The sequence below is a fragment of the Mauremys reevesii genome, linkage group 3 (assembly GCF_016161935.1).
Source record: "Mauremys reevesii isolate NIE-2019 linkage group 3, ASM1616193v1, whole genome shotgun sequence".
NCBI lineage: Eukaryota > Metazoa > Chordata > Testudines > Geoemydidae > Mauremys > Mauremys reevesii.
The window spans coordinates 106,706,902-106,729,028 of record NC_052625.1 but is presented as its reverse complement, the minus strand read 5'-3'; the positions used below and the strand labels follow the sequence as shown (position 1 = coordinate 106,729,028).

Genomic DNA, 22,127 nt, shown 5'->3' with positions numbered 1-22,127 from the left:
ATTAAAAATGAAACAAGCGATCTGTTTTTTAAGAAAATGTTTTTGAGAAAAATATTTTAAGAATATTAATGTTAGAAAAGTTTTTAAAATTAATTTTCACAAAAAGACATTAATAGACTAATAGATTTGAAGACCAGAAAGGACCATTAGATCATTAAGTCTGACCTCCTGCATAACACAGGCCATTCAATTTTACTCACTTACCCCTATATTGTGCCCAGTGCATTGTGTTAGGCTAAAGCAGATCTTCCAGTCTTTTGAGCCAATGGTTAATTACTCTAATTTTTTAAAATGTGTGCCTAATTTCTGATTTGAATTAGTCTGGCTTCAGCTTCCAGCCTTTCGTTCATGTTCTCCATTAGATTAAAGAACCTTTTAGTACCCTGTATTTGCTCCCTGTACTTATACACTGTAATCAAGTCAGTCTCACTGTAAGGCATTTTCTCCAGCTCTTAAATCATTTTTCTGGCTCTCTTCTGCCTCCTCTCCAATTCTTCATCCTTTTAAAACTGTAGGCAACAGAACTGGATTCAGTACTGCAGTATCGGTCTCACCAGTGCATATACAGGTATAAAATCACCTCCCTAATCACGACTCTTCTGTTTATACATCGAAGGATCGCATTAGCCCCTTTTGCCATGGCATTGCAGTGGGAGCTCTGGTTGATTTGTTTGTCTACTTTGACCCCTAAATCCTTTTCAGAGTCATTGCTTTTCAGGATACAGCCCCACATTGTATAGATCTGGCCTGGATTCCTTGTTCATAAGCATATATCATCCTGTGTTGGACTGTATTAAAATACATATTGTTTGAATGGGTGCAGTTTACCAAGTGATCCACTTCACTCTGTATGACTGCCCTGTCCTCATAATTATTTTCCACTCTGCCAATCGTTATGTCATCTGCAAATTCTATCAGCAGTGATTTTATATTTACTTGCAGATCATCGATGAAAGTGTTTCATGGAGGCCTGGCACTGATCCCTGCAGAACTCTATAGAAACGCCCACGTGCAGTGATAATGCTCCATTGACAACTACTTTCAGAGATCGGTCAGTTAGCCAGTTCTTTCTTAATACATGTAACGTGTGCTTTATTGATATTGTAAGGTGCGGTCTTTCTTTCTCTCTGACCCAAATGACTGTTCCACTGTGGATAAATTCTTAAGTAACCATTGGGCCAGAGAGAGAAAGGACAAGATAGTGAGACTGACATTGTAGTCCAGTGGCTAGGGCACTCACATGGGAGGTGGGAGACACTGGGTCTAGTCCCCTGGCTCCAGTTATTCTTTCATTAGCAAAAGGAGAGAGTGAGGGAACCCCAACATCAGAATATGCCATAGCCCAGCAATTGGAGCCCTGCCCACTCCTGAGAGGTAGACAACCCCTGTTCAAATCCTTTCTCCCTGGTGGGCAGAGGGTGGGGGGAGTTGAACCTGGATCTCCCATGTCCCAGGCAAGGGTTCTAACCAGTGGACTAAAAATTATGAAGTGGAGTATGCTGCCTCCTTATGCTGTTTTGTGTGGAGTGAGGCAGGTGCCTAACTTATTCCCAAGAGAAGTAGATCAAGTGCCTAAGCCACCTCACAGCAGGCGGTGGGTTCCCATTCATGGGTCACAAGCAGAGCTGACACCTCCCTGCAGCCTAGACATAGCTGCCTAGCTCAGTGAGAGGAATGGGACTTAGCACACACCCCTCTCCTCGACATCTCCCATTGGCTACCTTAGGTGTCTCCACCCCAGCATGTTGGCTTTTGTGGCCTGGGTTATAAGGCACCTACCTCTCCCTATTCATTGTATAGAAGCCTAGACACTGAACTCAGCTTTGTGGATCACACTATGAGTCTGTGATTTTTCAGGCACCTAAAAGTGAGGTATCACGACACTTAGCATCAAAACACCTGAGTCCCTTTGTGGATCTGTGCGTAAGTATATTACATCTATGCAAAAGCAGCAAAGTCTTGTGGCACCTTATAGACTAACAGATGCATCCGACGAAGTGGGTATTCACCCACAAAAGTTCATGCTCCAAAACGTCTGTTGGTCTATAAGGTGCCACAAGACTCTTTGCTGCTTTTACAGATCCAGACTAACACGGCTACCCCTCTGATACTTGTACATCTATGCAGTTACCTTGCAATTTCATCAAAGAATGAAATCCAGTTTGTTTGACAAGACCTGTTTTTCATAAAACCATGTTGACTGCCATTAATTATTTTCCAATCCTTTCATTCTTAATCAACTGAATTCTGTATCAGATTTTCTGTTAATTTGCTTGGGATCGATGTCTGGCTGTGGCTCCCACTTTGCCCTTTTTGATATTAGCACTCTTCCATCTTCTAGAATTTCCCTGGTATTCCAAAATGTATTAAAAATTAACATCAGCAGGTGAGAGATCTCTCCACCATCTGTTTTTGAACTCTTGTTTACCAGTTATCCATATCTGCTGATTTATAAATATTTATCCCTAGTAGATGTTCTCTAACATTCTCCTCAGTTACTAATGGATGGGAAAGTTTTCAAATATCTTGGGGAAAAACTGGTTTATTGGAAGAAAATTAGCTTTGTTTTCTACTAGGTGCAGCAAGAGGACAGAGAGAGCTCAGCATGTAGGAGCTGGATTTTATAATGTACTATGAAAATTAATGTATGATTTGATTTCATCCTGTCAGCCAACCTTTTTGAATAGCAGAAAGGAATAACAGACCAGAACAATCCTTCTAACTGATTATAGTCACCTTTTGTTTTAGGTTTCAGAGTAGCAGCCGTGTTAGTCTGTATCCGCAAAAAGAACAGGAGTCCTTGTGGCACCTTAGAGACTAACAAATTTATTTCAGCATAAGCTTTCGTGGGCTACAGCTCACTTCATCGGATGCGTAGAATGGAACACACAGATATTATCTCCTGTCTGTGTGTTCCATTCTATGCATCCGAAGAAGTGAGCTGTAGCCCACGGAAGCTTATGCTGAAATAAATTTGTTAGTCTCTAAGGGCAGGTCTACACTAAGAGCGGGGGTCGAAGTAGGGTACGCAAGTTCAGCTACGTGAATAGCGTAGCTGAACTCGAAGTACCCTAGTTCGAACTACTTACCCGTCCAGACGCCGCGGGATCGAAGTCTGCGGCTCCAAGGTCGACTCCGCCACCGCCCTTTGCAGTGGTGGAGTACCGGAGTCGACCGGAGCGCGCGGGGAGTTCGAACTATCGCGTCTAGATTAGACGCGATAGTTCGAACTCCGAGAAGTCGAACTCACCGCGTCGACCCGGCAGGTAAGTGTAGACTAGCCCTAAGGTGCCACAAGGACTCCTGTTCTTTTTGTTTTAGGATGTGTTATAATGTCTACTATGGTTTCCTATATGTATTACAAATTAGGCACTCTAGTTAAATATACATTTCTTTGTTTTAAGGTTTAGCAAGTAAGAGACAGGATTCTCTATTGTGTCTATGTTAAGTAGATTAGAGAAACATTAAAGGCAAGGTTTAATTTGCAATGCCTTTTTGCTCGATATAAAATACTACTGTTTGTATTCTCAATCTGTTTGTGTGAATGAGGAATGTATGCATCAGAAAAAGATAAGGTGTGAAGGCCATTGTTATAGCCAGAGTCAAGGAAGAAGAAGTAAAGAGACTTAAAGGACATCAAAGAATCATCCATAATGAAGGGCAGATTGACAACCCTGAGGTAAAGGCTGGCACCCCTGAGGACAATTGATTAAATCAGGGCTGGCACCCCTGAGGACAATAAAAATCAGAACAAAGGACAGGATGACTCTCTCAGAGGTGTATTGAAATGTTTACACCAATTAAGAAGTAACGGTCCATAGACTTCAACAAAGGAAAAATACCTATAAGAACCAGGGTGCTTGGCCATGGGACTTTGGGTTCGTCTTGCCACACTCCAGGAACATCGGATCGCGACCGATAGAGCCCTGCTCGCCTCTGCGACCAATCTGGCTGGCCACTAGATTGATCCAGACTCTGGACTGGTAACTATAACATCAAGGCAGGACTGTGTGTGTATGTGTGTGTGACTAAAAAGCATATGCTAACTGTTGTATTCTCAATAAATGCTGTGTATTTACCTTCCTCTATAAAGATCCCGTGTGCTTTATATGAGCGTAACAAGCAGGCCTTGCTAAGAGGATAGTGCCTGTAATCCCTGCAAGGCTGAAGAGCTGGGAGAAAGATAAAACAAAACAAAAAAACAAGTGCTCCCCTGGTAGTAGTGCAAGAGTGCAACTGTGTCGGAGCCACATTGGCAGGAATAGTGGAGGAGGATGATCTGGGCAGAGGGCAACCTAGGGGTGGAGGAAACTGAAAGGGAAGGGAGAAAAAGAAAACTGGTGGCACTGGTAGTAGAAGAAAGAGATGCCATCAGGAGAGGAAGAGTCTCTCTAGCAGGCGGGCTTGGGGACAGCACCTGATCATCGCTTCTGAGGAAGATATTTGGGAGAACGGGACCTTCTCTTCATTTTCTCCAACCCTGAGTGTTTCTGTTCTGTACAGTAATAAACAATGAGATATCAGCACCAGACTTGTGCAGAATGGGAAGGGAGAGGAATTATCTTTATTGCCATTACTGGTAATCAGCATTGAAATGTATGTATACTCGAACATTGTGGAGTGCTAGCCGCAAATGAAACAGTCACATATTTCTGGTCTCTCTCTCTCTCATTTACAGATGGTAATTACATTGAAGGTACAGTCTGATCAGTTGGGAGAGCAAGACCACAAGAGACTTCAAATGGTCATGCACTGACAGATGGGACAATATAGACTGGGGCAATAAAAAATATTTGCAAAACAAATGAAAGATCACATTTCTCCATGACGACCCCTCTGTTGTAAACATAGAAAAAGAGGCAAGGGTTAAAGCACTATCTAAAAAGCAATTTGGTGAGAAGAACATATGGCCAAGTAGGTAGGTGTTAAACACACAGAGAGATAATTATAAATTGTGTCATGCTGCATCCCTGCTTCTGCCCCTTTGGGCGCCTTTCATCTCCATAGGTCATGTCAGCATCAGCCTTGAGCTGCGAGCAGTGCAGAGTCATCCCACCACATGACGCATTGGGGAGCATCCCGCTCTAGGGAGGTAGAAAGGCACTCAGAGGTCACAGGCGTGCAGCGGCTGTGTTAATTTGTTAGTCTCTAAGGTGTGTGATAAACTCAGGACAGACAGTTGCAAGAGGGGGGGAGGAGTCAGTCCCAGAGGGTTAAAAGGCCCTCCTCCTTATCAACTGAGAGGCAACTACGGGTCAATCAGGTTCAGCTGAGAAAGGGTTACCAAGGTAGCAAATTAGAATCAGCTGAGGGGAGCTACCTGAGGGTAATTAGGATCAGCTGATTCCAACTTGGAGCTGCCTGAGACCTTTTTAAAACCCCTTCCTGGGAGAAAGGAAGTGGGGGGGGGGAAAGCAGGAAGAGAAGGAGCCCGGCTGCCAGGAGTGTTGAAGCAGCAAGGCAGCAAGCCTCTCCAGGAGGAGCGGCAGGACTCTCTCCTACAAGGCAGGGTAAAAATACTTTAACTAAGACTGGTGGGAAGACAGGGAACAGACTTCCCCTGAGTCCTAAGGGGGACTGCATTACCCAAGCTGGTCTCACCAGGGCTAAAAACAGCAGAGGCTGGGGAGACTGAGACGGGACTTTGCCACACGTGGTGTCAGGGGTGGGATTTGAGTGAGACTTTGCGGCAAACCGTCTCGGGGCAGGGTAAAACACCCCCCAAAAAAAAAATTTAAAAAAAAAAATGGAAGATGTAGTGAAGGCATTGGTGCAGGCCACTGCGGCCCAACAAGACGCTACCAGGGTGCAGATGGCTGCCCAGCAGAAGGCGGTGCGAATGCAGCAGGAGACAAATCAACTCCTGATGAGCCAGGCGGCTCAGGATCGAGCCACCTTGCATGAGGTTGTGAACCAGCTAAAGGCCCTGACCACCCTACGCATGGCCCCCATGGGACTCGGCCCCTGCACGCAAGCCACTACTTACAGAAGATGACGATGAATGATGACGTGGAGGCGTATCTCCTTGCGTTTGAGAGAACAGCCTGGCGGGAGGCCTGGCCCCAAGACCAGTGGGCCAGTATCCTGGCACCTTTTCTGTGTGGGGAGGCACAGAAAGCATATTTTGATATGACAACAGAAGCAGCTTCCGATTACTCCCAGCTAAAGGCGGAGATCCTGGCGAGGTCGGGCGTGACGACAGCTATAAGGGCGCAGAGGTTCCATGAGTGGAAATACCGAGCCAACAAAGCCCCGAGGTCCCAGCTGTTTGACCTGATCCATCTGGCCCGGAAGTGGCTGTGCCCTGAGACCCGCCGGCCGGAGGAAGTCGTGGAAACCATAGTTGTGGACAGGTACATGAGAGGGCTGCCGCCGGACATACGAGGATGGGTCAGTCAAAATGATCCCTCCTCCTATGATGAGCTAGTTGCCCTTGTAGAGAGACGTCGAGCAGCACAGGAACTCTCTCGGACCACTGGGGAAGGGAGGCGCCAGGATAGGAGGCAAGTCTATGTACCAAGGGCCCAAGTTGCCGTAGCTCCAGGCCGAACTATGGCAGGGAAGAAGGAGGACGAAGAGCGGCCAAAGTACTCGGAGGGACCTGGGGACTGGGAGAGAGAGACTCGGGGGGTAAGGCCTCACAGCCCAAAAATGAAGGGGCTGCCCCGAGGAGGATACCGATGCTATGCATGTGGAGAGATAGGGCATATAGCTGCCCAATGCCCAAACCTAGAGGAGCCCATGCAATGCGACCTGGGAAATCTAGAAGAGCCATGTGACCTGATAAGTCTAGTAGGAGTAGCGATGGTCCCTCATAGATATACTAGGCAAGTTAAAATGAATGGTATAAAGACCACCGCGTTAGTAGACTCAGGAAGTGCAGTCACGCTGGTCTCGGGAAAGCTGGTCATGTATGATCAACTATCCCGGGCCAAACGCACAGGAATATCCTGTGTCCATGGGGATGTCAATTACTACCCGACCATCCGAGTGAAAATAGAGGTCCAAGGAAACCCCACTAAGGTGATGGTGGGGGTGGTCCCGAAACTCCCCTACCCAGTCCTCATAGGACGAGACTTCCCAGGGTTTGGCAGTCTGCTTCCTGGAGAGGAGTCAGAAGAAGATAACACCCCAGAGAGCAATGGGGTGGCCTCAATAGTTAGCAACCCCCCAGCCTTCCAAGAATTTGCCCAGGATTTATTCTCGCCCCCTGGGAAAACCAGGAAGACTCGGCGAGAAAGGAGGGCAGATAAGAGGAGGGGAACGAGCATCTTGGCCCAGAACCAGAAGCCTATACTCGTAGGGGAGAGAGTTGGCCCAACTGACAAGGGGACTAGGCTGGAGGTTGGGGAGCCAGTAGCCGGGCCCAGTTCCCCAGGGACCTCCCTTGAAGGGGAGGGGGAAATAGAACCCCCTGAGTTTGGGCAAATTGGACCTTCACTAGAGAATTTTGGACAGGATCAGGCCAATGATCCAGTATACCAGAACATTCGCAAAGAAGTAGTGGAGGTGAATGGGGTCCCTGTGGAAGGGAGAGCCAAGGGCCCAGGGCCATATTATATGATCAAGAAGGATCTGCTGTACCGAGTCATCCGTATCCAAGAGCAAATCGTGGAACAGCTCCTAGTACCACAGAAACATCAGAGGGGCGTGATGGAGCTAGCTCACAGCCATTTGTTCGAGGGACATCTAGGGCTAGATAAAACCCTGGACCGAATTCTGCAGAGGTTTTTTTGGCCTGGAATATATGCGGCGGTCCGACGATATTGTGTCTCCTGTCCAGAATGCCAGTTACATGGGCCCCGACCACGCTTAAGGGCACCTTTGGTACCTCTCCCGATTATTGAAGTCCCCTTTGAGCGGATAGCTATGGACCTAGTAGGGCCGTTAGAAAGATCAGCCCGAGGCCATCAGCACATACTGGTGGTGCTAGATTATGCCACCCGATACCCCGAGGCCATTCCCCTACGGAACACTACATCCAAGACCATAGCTAAAGAATTAATCCAAATTTTCGCTAGAGTGGGAATACCCAAAGAGATACTGACAGATCAAGGAACTCCCTTTGTGTCTAAAATAATGAAGGATCTATGTGCAATGCTCCACATACGGACCCTAAGGACATCAGTCTATCATCCACAGACCGATGGCCTCGTCGAGCGTTTTAATAGGACGTTGAAGAACATGATACGAAAGGTGGTGAGCCAGGATGGGAGGAACTGGGACACCCTGCTACCGTACCTAATGTTTGTGATCAGGGAGGTGCCTCAGACTTCGACTGGGTTTTCCCCGTTCGAACTGTTATATGGTCGCCACCCCCGCGGCATACTGGACATTGCCAAAGAAAGTTGGGAAGAACAGCCGAACCCAGGGAGAAACGTCATCGAGCATGTGTTGCAGATGAAAGATAGGATAGCCCAAGTCACTCCCATAGTGCGGGAACACATGGAGAGGGCACAAGAGGCCCAACAAACATATTACAATCGCCAGGCGACGATCCGAAAATTCCAGGTGGGAGATCGGGTGATGGTACTCGTACCCACAGCAGAGAGCAAGCTCCTGGCCAGATGGCAGGGGCCGTATGAGATAATAGAAGCCATTGGAGAGGTCGTTTATAAAGTCCGACAGCCCGGACGCCGGAAGCTGGAACAAATCTATCATGTGAACCTGTTGAAACCTTGGCAAGACAGAGAAGCGCATGTAGTCACTATAGGGTCACCTCCTCCCGAGAGCAACCTGCCTGGCCAAGTGGGAATATCCCCAGAATTGACCGCTGACCAACGAGCGGAGGTGATCAACATGATCGAACGCAACCAGGACGTGTTCTCAGAAAAGCCAGGCAGGACTACTGAGGTTCACCATCACATCCTCACAGAGCCTGGAGTGAAAGTGAACGTAAAGCCATACCGGGTCCCGGAGGCGAAAAGAGAAGAGATCAAGTCAGAAGTCAGGAAAATGTTGAAGTTAGGGGTCATTGAAGAGTCTCATAGCCAATGGTCAAGCCCCGTGGTCCTAGTACCTAAGCCGGATGGCAGTATGAGGTTTTGCAATGACTTCCGGAAACTGAATGAGGTGTCCCAGTTTGATGCGTATCCTATACCCCGGATAGATGAGCTAATTGACCGACTGGGGAAAGCACGATTTTTGTCCACCCTTGACCTGACTAAGGGTTATTGGCAAATTCCTTTGGCCAGGGCCGACAAAGAGAAGACGGCCTTTTCAACTCCAGAGGGACTGTATCAATACACTGTCCTCCCTTTCGGTTTACATGGGGCTCCTGCAACCTTCCAACGGCTCATGGACAAACTGTTGCGCCCACATGGCAGGTATGCGGCCGCCTATCTCGATGACGTCATTATACATAGTCCGGATTGGGAGACGCACTTAGGGAAGGTGGAAGCAGTCCTGGACACCTTGAGGAAGGCGGGGCTGACTGCAAATCCCTCCAAATGCGCAATTGGGCTAGCAGAAGCCAAATACCTTGGATATATAGTGGGGAGAGGTGTGGTGAAGCCCCAACTCAACAAGTTAGAGGCAATACAGAAGTGGCCCCGACCTGTCTGGAAGAAACAGGTCAGAGCATTCCTGGGGCTGGTGGGGTACTACAGGCGGTTCATCCCCCACTTCGCCACCAGGGCATGCCCGCTAACTGACCTAACAAAAGCCCGTGGCCCGGATATAGTGAGATGGTCTAGCGCGGCTGAGGAGGCGTTTGCAGATCTGCGGACCGCGCTCTGCACCGACCCAGTGCTGGTAGCTCCAGACTGGGAGAAGGAGTTTATCTTGCAAACGGATGCCTCAGAAGTTGGGTTGGGAGCGGTGCTTTCACAACTGGTTGGAGCGGAAGAACACCCCGTCCTGTTCCTCAGTAGGAAACTCCTGCCCAGGGAACGTAAATATGCCGTAGTAGAGAAGGAATGCCTGACCGTAAAGTGGGCCATTGAAAGTCTTCGCTATTACCTACTCGGACGGAAGTTTACCCTTGTCACGGACCATGCTCCTCTGAAGTGGATGCACCAAAACAAAGAGAAAAATGCGAGAGTGACCAGGTGGTTTCTGTCGCTACAACCCTTCCACTTCAGAGTACAACATAGGTCTGGAATCAAGCATGGCAATGCAGATGGCCTTTCAAGGGTACACTGTTTGCCGACCCAAGTAGCCCAACCCTGTAGTGTTGAGCAGGGGTGGGGATGTGTGATAAACTCAGGACAGACAGTTGCAAGAGGGGGGGAGGAGTCAGTCCCAGAGGGTTAAAAGGCCCTCCTCCTTATCAACTGAGAGGCAACTACAGGTCAATCAGGTTCAGCTGAGAAAGGGTTACCAAGGTAGCAAATTAGAATCAGCTGAGGGGAGCTACCTGAGGGTAATTAGGATCAGCTGATTCCAACTTGGAGCTGCCTGAGACCTTTTTAAAACCCCTTCCTGGGAGAAAGGGGGGGGGGGAAGCAGGGAGAGAAGGAGCCCGGCTGCCAGGAGTGTTGAAGCAGCAAGCCTCTCCAGGAGGAGCGGCAGGACTCTCTCCTACAAGGCAGGGTAAAAATACTTTAACTAAGACTGGTGGGAAGACAGGGAACAGACTTCCCCTGAGTCCTAAGGGGGACTGCATTACCCAAGCTGGTCTCACCAGGGCTAAAAACAGCAGAGGCTGGGGAGACTGAGACGGGACTTTGCCACAGGTGCCACATGTACTCCTGTTCTTTTTGTGTATACCCACCGTTATACCCCTTCCCCAAATTTGGGGTGGTTGAATCCAGGGTTTTTGGTTTGGGACCATTTCTATGCACAGCCATGGTGTAAGATCCATCTCTGTTCTGAGGCCTCTGAACAAGCATTACAGTGTGGATTAAAGATAGAATGGTGGCTTGGATCTGACAGTCCCTTGGATTTGCGAGGCATTTAGGTCCAAAATGTAGCTTCTGTAAAAATTAGAACACAATAAAATAAAAAAGGGATGAGGATTTACAAACCCTGAGCTGAACAAAAATGTTCTCATGATTTCTCTCCTTTTAAAATTTCAGTGCAAATCCTTGTAGAGTGGATTTAAACATTGCCTTGAAATGCAATGTGGCGCTAGTGCTAGAAGGTGACTATAAACAGAAAGTGAATCTGGCCTAGCTAGACATTTATGCCCTGCTCATCATTATGGTATCTGAGCACCATTATCCTGGCTAGTGAAATTGGTCATGTGGTTGGGAAATGCAGAAAGCAAACAAACAATGTAAGTGTTGAAGACTGTCAGATATTTAAATCTCTTTCATCTTTAATACTCTACAATGAGCTCCATGAAGGCATCGGGATCTACCTGTGTCGAGTTCATTGCAAGATTCATTCCAAGGTTCATCGCAGAGCCTCGGAGGGTAACTCCTAACATGAGTAAGAGAGTGACTTTTAGTGATTTTAGCAGTGTATATTTAAGTAAGAACCTTAGGCCTTGGTACTAGGGTGGCCAGGCATCCAGTTTTTGACCAGAACACTCGGTCGAAAATGGTTCCTGGCGGCTCTGGTCAGCACCACTGACCGGGCCGTTAAAAGTCCAATCGGTGGCGCAGTGGGTCTAAGGCAGGCTCCCTGCCTGCCCTGGTTCCGCGCAGCTCCTGGAAGTGGCCGGCATGTCCCTGCGGCCCCTAGACAGAGGGGTGATCAGGAAAGCTCTACATGCTGCTCCACCCCCAGTGCCGGCTCCGCAGCTCTCATTGTCTAGCAGCCGCGGCCAACAGGAGCTGCGGGAACAGTGCTTGCAGGCACAAACAGTGCGCAGAGCCCCCTGGACCCTCCACCTAGGAGCTGCAGGAACTTGCTGGCCGCTTCTGGGAGCTGTGTGGAACCAGGGCAGGCAAGGAGCCTGCCTTAGACCCACAGCGCTGCCGACCATGAGCTGCCTGAGGTAAGTGCTGCCTGGCCAGCCCTCTCACTCTGATCCCCCTCCCGCAGCCCAACCCATACTCTAACTCCCTCCCAGAGCCCACACCCCTGCCCCAGCCCTGAGGCCCATCCTGGAGCCTGCACCCCCAAGCCCCCTCCTGCACCCCTCAGCCCCTGCTCCAGCCCTGAGCCCCCTCTCACACCCCAACTCCCTGCCTCAGCCTGGAGCTCCATCCTTCACCCTGAACCCCTCATTTTTGGCCCCACCCCAGAGCCCGCACCCCCAGCCAGAGCCCTCACCCATTCCTGCACCCCAACCCCCTGAGACAGCCCAGTGAAAGTGAGTGAGGTTGGGAGACAGCGAGCAATGGCAGGAGGGGGGATGGAGTGAGTGGAGACGGGGCCTCTTAGAAGGGGCAGAAGTGGGGTCTCAGAGCAGGGGTGTGGCAGGGGTGTTTGGTTTTTTTTATTAGAAAGTTGGCAACCCTACTTGGCACTGCCAAGATTTACACATGCTATGAGTAATCCACTAAGTTCAATAGGACTGCTCATGTGCCTAAAATTAAGCATATACATAATTCCTTGCAAGATTGGGTTTACAGGCCTTACGTAAAGGAACATCATCATGGTTAAAATCGTATATTTAAAAGTAACTTCCTCACCCTTGTCTCCCTGGTTATTGGGACCAAATTCTTTTTAGTATTGTAATTTCCCTTTTTTTACGATAGTAGGAACAAAACAAACATAAGAAAATTAAAAAAATAAAAACCGTTCCAGAAACATCATTTGAATGCACTCTAATGAGACTTGTCATTCACGTCAGTATCGAGCTGATAGTGCCCAGATAATAGCACTGATACTTATCAGCTGTGCTGAACTGCAAAACACTCTTTGTTATGCTCTCTGCAGAGCTGTTTCTATATTATGACTCACCCTTTTATACACTGAAAAATGAAATCCTTGCAAATCAATACACAGTAAGGGAGCTGCAGTTATTAACTAGAGTCCAGCTAGATGGGGCCCAAGGTAGAATACTTGATCCCACATCTGTCATTTGGGATCTGTTTGGATCCTGAACTCAATGTCCTGACTAAGACCTGACTGGGCCGTAATGGAGCATCAAGCCCCACCACCAACAGCCTTTGGGGAAATTCAAGTCATGCTCAATATACAAACGTCAGGACTCAGGCTTAGCTCTAATTCAGACACAGTATGTTGATCAAAATAAATGGAACAAAATAAGTCTTGACTTCACTCACCAGCCCTTCCTGCTATGGGGAAGGAGAAAGGAAGCTACAGATGGCTCTGTGAGCTAGAAAAAGGGAAGTGGAGAGGGAGGGAGACATTGAAGACGTCTCGGGTGACATAAGCAGCAAGGGAAAACATAGGGATTCTGGCCTGAGGAGTAGTGCTATTGATATGAGCTACCCCCATGTGTGTCCTGATCCTGTGATCTTCGCAGCTGACTTTGGGCACAGGTCAATGTGTGAGACTTTTAAACAAATTAGAATGTGTACCTGTTTTGTTTCTAGAGTTAAAAGTAACCAAACAGAAGTTGTAAGAATGAAGAGATGTGTAACGGAGTCAGGCTGGTGGCCCCCAGTGGCTATGACCACTGAGACTACTTAGCCATGCAGGTGTGCCCTCTTTTACTGTTACCATATTCTGCTCCCCACCCTTGTTTCCATTTTTCTCCATTTATTGTGTCTGGTCGTATTCCTGGGCTGTGAGCGCTCTGGGGCAGGGATTGTCTTTGTCAACACTTGTGTGTACAGCACGTAGCACTTTGGGACCTTGACCCCTGACTAAGACCTCTAGGCACCACCACCACCACAACAACAACAACAGCAGAAAGGAAGTGGCAGTGCAATATGAGTTTGGGGTGCAGTGACGTGTTCAATGTAATTCTGCATGAGGCTGCTCCTTTCGGTAAGCCCAAGTGTGGATGAAGCTGTAAAAAAAAGCCAGAGGTAGAGGGCCCAAGTCTGAGAATGACTCTGCAGCCTGGTGGTTGGCGCATAGCCCTACAATGTGGGCAACCCAGCATCTAGTTCCCCTGCTCCAGTGACTCATTCACTACTTAACCACAGTGGCATGGCTTCAAGAGGAGGGACTGAGGGAGCCCCCCATCAGAACATCTCACAATCCAGCGATCAGGGCATGTATCTGAGAGGTGGTAGATACCTGTTCAAATCCTTTCTCCCCTTCAGGTGGAAGGGAGACCTGAACTGAGGGGACCCCACATCCCAAGTGAGAACCTTAACCACTGGGCTCACAGTAATGAGGGAGCCCCTCCCTCCCAGCTGTTTTGTGTGAAGTCGCATGCAGGGCCTGATCAAAGTGAGCCTGCTGTATCAGGTCGCACATATGAGTTAGGTGGACGAATGACTATCTTCCCTGATTGATGAATCACTTGGAGGCTTAGGCAGGAGATAGGCGGCCAGATACTTAGAAGGAGGCAGTTGTGCACTTGTCCAGAAGCAGCAGTGTAGGAGCCAAGGGAAATTTTTAATGTGAAAACTTAGGCACTGAGTGAGTTTAGGCATCTACAGGTTTTGGTAAGACTTTTGTGAATCGCAGTGGAGCCAGGACCGGTATTTAGGTCCCTACACCCAAATGTAGGCACCTAAATCAGGGGCTTATGCACCTAAGTACTTTTGTGAACATAGACCTTAATCTCCCAGTGCGTCAGTTCCCCATCTGTAAAATGCACATCATAATATTTTCTTTCTATCACCCTTTCTCTGCCCTGTCTATTTAGAGAGTCAGCATTTTGGGGCAGGGACTGTCTCTTACTGTGTCTTTTTACAGTGTCTAGTCTTGGCTGGCCCCTCAAAGCGCTACTGTAATATTGATAATAAATAATAATCTTCCACCTTCCCTAGACCACAGTTATACTTCCAGGATATATTTAGGAATTGTATTTGATTTCTAGGATAGCTAAACCCTAATCTTGTGAACTCGATGAGACTGAACTGCCCTAGGTCACAAGACAGTTATTTTTCTCTTTGAAGTTACAGTCACGTGCCAGCGAAGGAAAAATGCTATTGGACGTGAAATAAACTCCCTCTGGAGAGACAGATCACTGACAGCTTCCGTTATTTTATGGACATATTACATCAAGCTGAGCCTTTGCCATCTGCTCTGCCCCCTAATTCTAAATGCAAAAAGAACAAATCACAGAAACATCTAGAAAATAAAAATGATTTAACTGCCTGTATATGTCCCTCCAAAAATGCAGCCTGCACCAAAGATGTTCTTTCTTGTGATTCAGACACAAATCAGAAGGAAAACTGTTCACACCAGATACAGTAAATTTCCTGCCTACCGAAGTTTTCTTGAACAAACCTGACTCCAGAAGAGGGTTCAACTGTATTTATATTAAAATATGTGAGTTACATTTATGTAAAGAGCATTTCTAAATATCTGGCATGCCCTTTGCAGCTTAAGCAATAAGGCACAACCGAATGTGAATTATTTAAGGGATAATGCTCACAGCAGAGGAATCTATGAGGCAATAAATGGCTTTTGCAGGTGACTGAATGCCAAAGCAAGCTGCGAAATGTTTGATAAGCAGAAAAGCCGTTCCTTGCAAATATGCCCCAATGCCATGGGAAGTTCTCTTATTCGATTAGAAGACAAAGAAAGAAAGATTAAACAAATATCAATAATGTATTTTTTTGTTTTACCTTGTAAGGATTTGAAAAATCTGTGCTACTGCTTTCCCAGACTTTGTAGTAATGTTCCTTTGGGGAGTGGAGACATGAATACTTTTCTGAGGGCACATAATGGTGAGTGGTCTATGTGGAAAAGAGTGCTAAGACTGGATACACACACAGGATCAATAAAGATTCATCACATGTGCAAGGATCACACTTAATTTTTCTGTCCTGCGACTGACTCAGAATCCTTCTATTGATGCACAGCTTGCAAGGAGTACTCCTCATTGCATTTTTAAACACAAGCCAAAGGCCAAAGGCCATCTGCACAACACAATATGGATCATTACACCCTAATTCGAATGTCTCATTTCCAAGATAAAATCACATTTCTGATGTGTGGCATAGGTCTGCCATATTCCATCTACCTGGATTCATTATAGCAATAATGGAGAAGCGTTAGATTTATAAACAGCATACGTATTCCTTATTTATCTACTTTTGATTCTAGTGAAAATTGAAATAAAACAGTGTTGACTGCATAAAACATTTGTCTTTTTCTCTTTGACCAGCTGATGATATTAGGGATCTTGAATCATGATTTAGGTACAGTGTAGTATTAAAAATACAGGCCTAGCTCCTCAGCTGCTGTAAATTGGTGTAGCTCTATTGACTTCAATGGTAGTATGCTGATTCATACTGAGGAGCTGGTTGCCCCTAACATAGTTCTGTAACATCCGTCCAGTTTTTTGACAGATCTGTGCTTTGACTGAGGGCATTGAACAACACAGGCTATGTACAGCCATTCTTGCACATGTACATGATGACTAACTTACGTTTATCACATGAGCCTTTCAGGAATGATAGAGAATACATGAGTTCTGCATTCCTCCTCCTGGGTGAATGTAGGTATACTGAAGGATCAGCTCTCTTGTGTTAATGTTTGCTCTTGGGGAGGGTTGTGACAATTGGAGAGTTTCTTCTTCTCAGTCCTGAACATAAATGTCATAATAGAAATTAGGCTTTGTGTGGCTCAGCATGCCTGTTTTCATCAGTTAATGGCAGTAAATCAGTTTACAACATTTTGCTTCAGGCTGAAATTAGAACTACAAACAGAGCCTGGGAACTGTATTTTTCAAACCACGTTTTCAAAAACAACAGAGATGCTAACTTACACTGTGAATGTCATGTGCTCATGTAAACTCAGACAACTGGAACAAAACTGGAATCCTGTTAGTTGATAGATGCACTGATGTACATTTGTGAGGCAGCAATGCTCTTCTCTCCTGCACCCATTCAAGTCAATGGGAAACTTTCCATTGACTTCAGTGAGCAATGGACCAGGTTCCTAATGAATGAAGACATCATAAAAGTGAGACACTTTATATATAAAAATAAAATAACCCTTAAACCCTCCAAAGCAATCAGAGAAGGCAAAGTAATTGAAATATATAAAAGTACATCAGTTATTATTATTAGTGACATTTTGATAAGGTTCCCCAGGATGCAACCTGGAACTGGGGTACCGCTGAGCCCTCTGGCTTACCAACCAAATCTCTCCAGGTACTGCACTTAACACAGACTTCCACAGGCAGGGACACACCCAACTAAGTTACATGAATTCTTTTGCCAGCCACTCATGTATGTTTATTACCCAGTCCTCCCCTCCCTCAATGTGAAGAGGACAAGCACCAGTTTTTTTCCTGAGCAGATTTCCCAGGCACTTCAGCCTAGAGTGACCAGATGTCCCGATTTTATAGGGACAGTCCTGATTTTTGGGTCTTTTTTGTACATAGGTTCCAATTACCCCCACCCGCTGTCCCTATTTTTCACATTTACTGTCTGGTCACCCTACTTCAGCCAGAACAGACTTCTTTAGGTAAAATATAAAACAGACTTATTAACTACAGAAAAATAGATTTTAAGTTATTATAAGTAGTACGTATACAGATCAAAGTTGATTACCTAAGAAATAAAAGTAAAATCACAATCAGTTCTATAAATTAGACAGGATTTGAATCAAGCAGTGTCTCACCCTGATAGTATAGTTCCTTCAGACACAAGCTGGGATTCTCCTTTTCAGCCTGGGACCATCTCCCCAGTTCAATCTTTGTCCCCCAGACATGTTTACAGGTGTGGAGTTGTGGGGAGAGTGAGGCCAAATGATGATGTCACTTTCCCTCCTTTACAGGTTCCTCCAGCTTGCTGGAAAGATCTTTTGTTATGATGTGAGCCAAACAGTGTCCATTATCTACATGCTGCCTCTGAGAAGCCTTCATTGTATACAGATCCTGTGGTAGTCCTTGGTAGTGTGGAGTCCCCTTAATGTGCCATCCACACTGTCTGGCTGCTCCTTTGTTGCACCTGAAAGGCTGGTTGTAACACATACATAGCAAAACTTCAGATCTTCACATACAATGACAGCACATACAATCCAACAGGATATTAATGTTCAGCAGCTCAAGACTTCTAAAATGAGACCTACCAAGGCATACTTTGTACAAAACCTATCAGAATTATATCACCATGGTGAATATGGGGGTGCCAGGGTGCTGCTTTGAGGCACAGAGTGTCACAAAAGCAATAACTTTATCATAGCTATGTCAGTTATAACAGGGGTTCTCAACCTTTTTCTTTCTGACCCCCCCAATATGCTATAAAAACTCCACAGACCACCTCTGCCACAACAACTGGCTTCTGCATATAAAAGCTAGAGCCAGCATAAGGAGGTAGCAAGTAGAGCAATTGCCCAGAGCCCCACACCACAGGAGCCCCTGCAAAGCTAAGTTGCTTAGGCTTCAGCTTCAGGCCCGAGTGGCAAGGCACAGGGGCCTGGGCTTCAGCTCCATGCAGTGTCTAACTCTAGCTCTGCTTGGTGGATCTCCTGAAACCTGCTCGCAGCCCCCTGGTTGAGAACCACTGAGTTATAATAAGACTGATCTGTGTTATAGACACAGATAGTAGACCAGCCTATCAGTAAGGTTGCCTGGCACTTCCCATTACAAGACCCTGTTTTCAGTTGCTTATATCTTTGCCAGATTTTAACCATTTGGGTTGAAATTTTCCATGCCCTGCCTCAGGCTGAATTGTTTTCAGAAAACTTCAACCAAAATGGTACAGCTGTTTCCAAGGAAGTAGCTAGTGAAAAATACATTGTTTTTCCCATGTGTAAAAATTCTGGCAACCTTTTCTTTGAGAAATTCTAGTGCTCTCAGTCTTTGGAGCAGGGACTTGAACTTTGGCAGGGGGAAGCTCTTGTGTCCAGGACATACCTTTTGCTTTTTCAGGTGAAAATCTCACCAAACTTGGCCAATATTAGCAATTTTCAAAGCAAATATTTTAAAAAATGTGACTATTATTAAATAAGTGGTGCTCCTCGGCCCTGCTAAGTAATGTACTTGGCAGAAAAATATTATTTCAGGTTTGGAATGAGCTGGTAGTGCAGTTAAAGCTCTTGTGTGGTTCAATATATACTTAGAATTGGATTTTCTAACCATGATTTAAAGGCAATTACTGTCAGCTTTGAACATGATGAAATCTGAATAATACATTCTCTATGATGATATTTCCAAAAGTATATGCCAATAATAATTGAGCATTGATTTCATAGTGACTATTACTAACAAAGGGGAATAATGAATACATAAGGACATTACTGAAAACTAATGTATATTGGTCACTTGTTTCTTGGTGTACAATCTACAGTAAAACTTAAACCAGAATCTTTTGAGAGAGTGTTCCAAAATAACTCTCCAAGCATGTAACTGCACAGCTAACCTGAAAGCTATTGGGCTGATTCTTCATGTTAATCTCTAGGTGCATGGGCTTGTTAGGTAAAAAGCAAGTCCTACTCACCTCTCCAGCACCCGAGTTTGTGCGGAGTTGGTATGGGACTCAGAAATCTGTCAGAGACCAGACAACAATTCGTTGATCAACGGGCTCACACCATCCTTAGCCTCAAAGCAGAGCTGGAGTAGTGTGGCAAGTTTATTAGGGTGAGCATGAGTATCAATACACATACACAAAAAAAGTGAACAAATAATATAATCATAATGCATAATCAATCATCATCAATACAGATAAAACAGGAAAAAAAAAAAAAAATGTAAAGAGGAGGAGAGAGGAGAGCTACTTACTTATTAGGAGAGGAGGAGTCATGAGGGGTAGAGTAGTTTTTTTTTTTCAAAGCTTTTTTGAGAAGAAGACAGAGACATGAAGTCTGAGTTAAGTTTCAGTTCATAAAAAGTTCAGACTCAACAGGCTCAAATTCTGTATTCAGGAGTCCTGTGCAAGCATTTGAGGACAGAATTTGACTCATGGTATGTGGGTTACATACACTTGCATTTCTCAGTCTCCTAAACTGATGTTATCATTGTGAAGTATTTCAGAAGCCTTGTATCTGCACATCATGGGATAATGTCAGATAATGTCCCCATATATAGTAATATACAGAGTGTGGTACCTCCTTGCACTTTTTGGTGGCCCCATCAGAATCCAAGGCCTAATTTCTTTAAAATAAGATTTTTACCTTTTATGGTTGTGAAGAGCACATACCAGATATGAACCAGTGCACTGCAGTCTTTCTGGATCAAATTTGCTCTCTTAGACTAGTGCAAATCCAGAGAAATGCTTTGAAGTCTACGTAGAGCAGAATTAGGCCCACTGACTCAGCAGATTGACAGAAATAGGAACTCTGAATTAGCCTATTCATCACAGTGATGAGTTAACTCTGGGACACAATGATGGCAATTTAAAAATCAACATCAACCATTAGACAGATGATCATTTTACCAAAACATTTGATACTATAGTAAGAGTTTAATGCCATCACTATTTTCCCCAATCTAACCTCTGGCCATCAATCCTACGCATTAAGTGATGTTTATCAGTCCTTCTCTCAAACAAACTATTATTACACAATGAAAGTAACGGACCATTCTTTAAAAAACGATTGTCTCCAGCTTTGGTAGCATGTTTCAGATCTTCAAATGTTCTTTATTTGATCATCTCAGAATCTGGTGCTTAGACACATTCTGGAATACTGATGACGTCTCGTAGAACTCATAGGCCACAAGCAAAATGACAAATCCGCTTTAAAATACTGTGGGTAGAGAAACTTTTTTAAAAATTCATGAACCATAAAAGCCTTTTCTCTGACAAGACCTGAACTCAGGGTTCTGTGTTTCACTTATAACAGTTGACACTCACATTTATTTCTTTTTACATTTTCTAATGTTTTGAGGGCTTGGGGTGATTACTGTATGGTGCTTAGATGTTTCACAGTGAGGCTCATGAATGGACTGATTAAATCGTGAATACCAAAATCAGAGCAGGAAGCCACTTTCCTTATACAATTTTAGTTATTAGTAATTATGATACTAATAATACCTGGGGGACAAATATAAACATGGCATGAGCATGTCCAGCACCATTTATGTAAATGCAAATGCACCTGCTTATGCCATGTGTGAATTTTTCCCAGAACCTTGACCCTGAATCTTGAGCAGATAAGAAATATAAGAGCAATCTGCAATTATTTAAGCTTTAATTTGTAAATGTTAAGCCTGCACAAAAAATTCCATATTTTTATTTTAATTACATCTGTGTGACAGTGTAAAATTCTCATTATGCTATGGAAATCAATGAAGTTACTCCAGATTTATACTGCTGCAACAGATCAAAATTTGGCCCATATTCTATAAAAGTTTTAGGCTCTTAAACAGGCTTTTTATTGATTTGCTTTAAAAAAAAAACCCAACAGAATTTCACTTCCATTTTCCTATGTCACTACAGATATAAAATAATGGGATTGGTCACTGGTGAACTCAGCATGAAAGTCTGATAATGTACAAGGAGTTTGGCTTGTACATTTCTGGTCTCACAGGGATTTTTATTTAAAAAAGGAACCTGACACCATTTCAGATTTTCTGGTAATATTTCTGGCATTTTAACCATATTTATAAACCTGCTCATAGCCAAACAGAATAAGTAAGTCACTGTCCATTTCCTGCCGAACCTTTTCTGGACTGTGCCTCATTAGTACCTGACAGATACAGAATAGCCATTACCTTCCAACCTCCCTTTTTTCCCGATAACAAGAGGCATATGTTTCTCAATCAAAGGCCGTAACAGGTGTAAAAACAGTAAATAGCCTAAAGAATTGTGTTTAATGCATTTTTAATTCTGTCAGTGACCTGAATTTTATTGTGTGAGAACTAGGGATGTGATGGATTCCTGTTTGACCACAGATCTACTCAAATTGAAGCTATTTGGACTTGTCCATTCAGGATCTTACTAATGTATAAATACAGGCAATAAATCAGTGCCTGATCTTAGAACCCTTTCTGATAGAAGCAGTCCTCGAAGTTAATGACAATATTTGTGTCACGGAGTGTGGGGGAGTCAGGGCCCTGCATACCCCACTTCCTGTGATTCACCGTGACTCTCAGCCAGCTAGTAAAACAGAAGGCTTATTAGACGACAGGAACACAGTCTAAAACAGAGCTTATAGGTACAGAGAACAGGACCCCTCAGTCAGGTCCATCTTGGGTGGTAGGGAGCCCAGACCCCGGTTCTGGGCCTCCCTCCCTCCATTTCCCTAGCCAG

At 45.2% G+C, this 22,127-nt stretch overlaps 1 long non-coding RNA gene across 4 annotated transcripts; it reads right to left on the bottom strand.

Moving 5' to 3' along the window:
- Positions 1 to 381: 381 nt before the first annotated feature.
- Positions 382 to 20,548, bottom strand: LOC120400061. 4 transcript variants are annotated; one of them, XR_005595502.1, is made up of 5 exons: positions 20,456 to 20,548; positions 17,557 to 17,893; positions 16,358 to 16,513; positions 11,303 to 11,364; positions 382 to 509 (listed from the first exon to the last, which is right to left on the bottom strand). It is a non-coding gene; the product is annotated as an uncharacterized LOC120400061 (long non-coding RNA). The 4 variants fall into 4 exon arrangements; XR_005595503.1 differs by lacking the exon at positions 382 to 509 and adding an exon at positions 10,798 to 10,916; XR_005595504.1 differs by lacking the exons at positions 382 to 509; positions 11,303 to 11,364 and adding an exon at positions 19,377 to 19,423 and having other exon boundaries at positions 15,860 to 16,513; positions 20,456 to 20,503.
- Between the last annotated feature and the right edge of the window lie 1,579 nt (positions 20,549 to 22,127).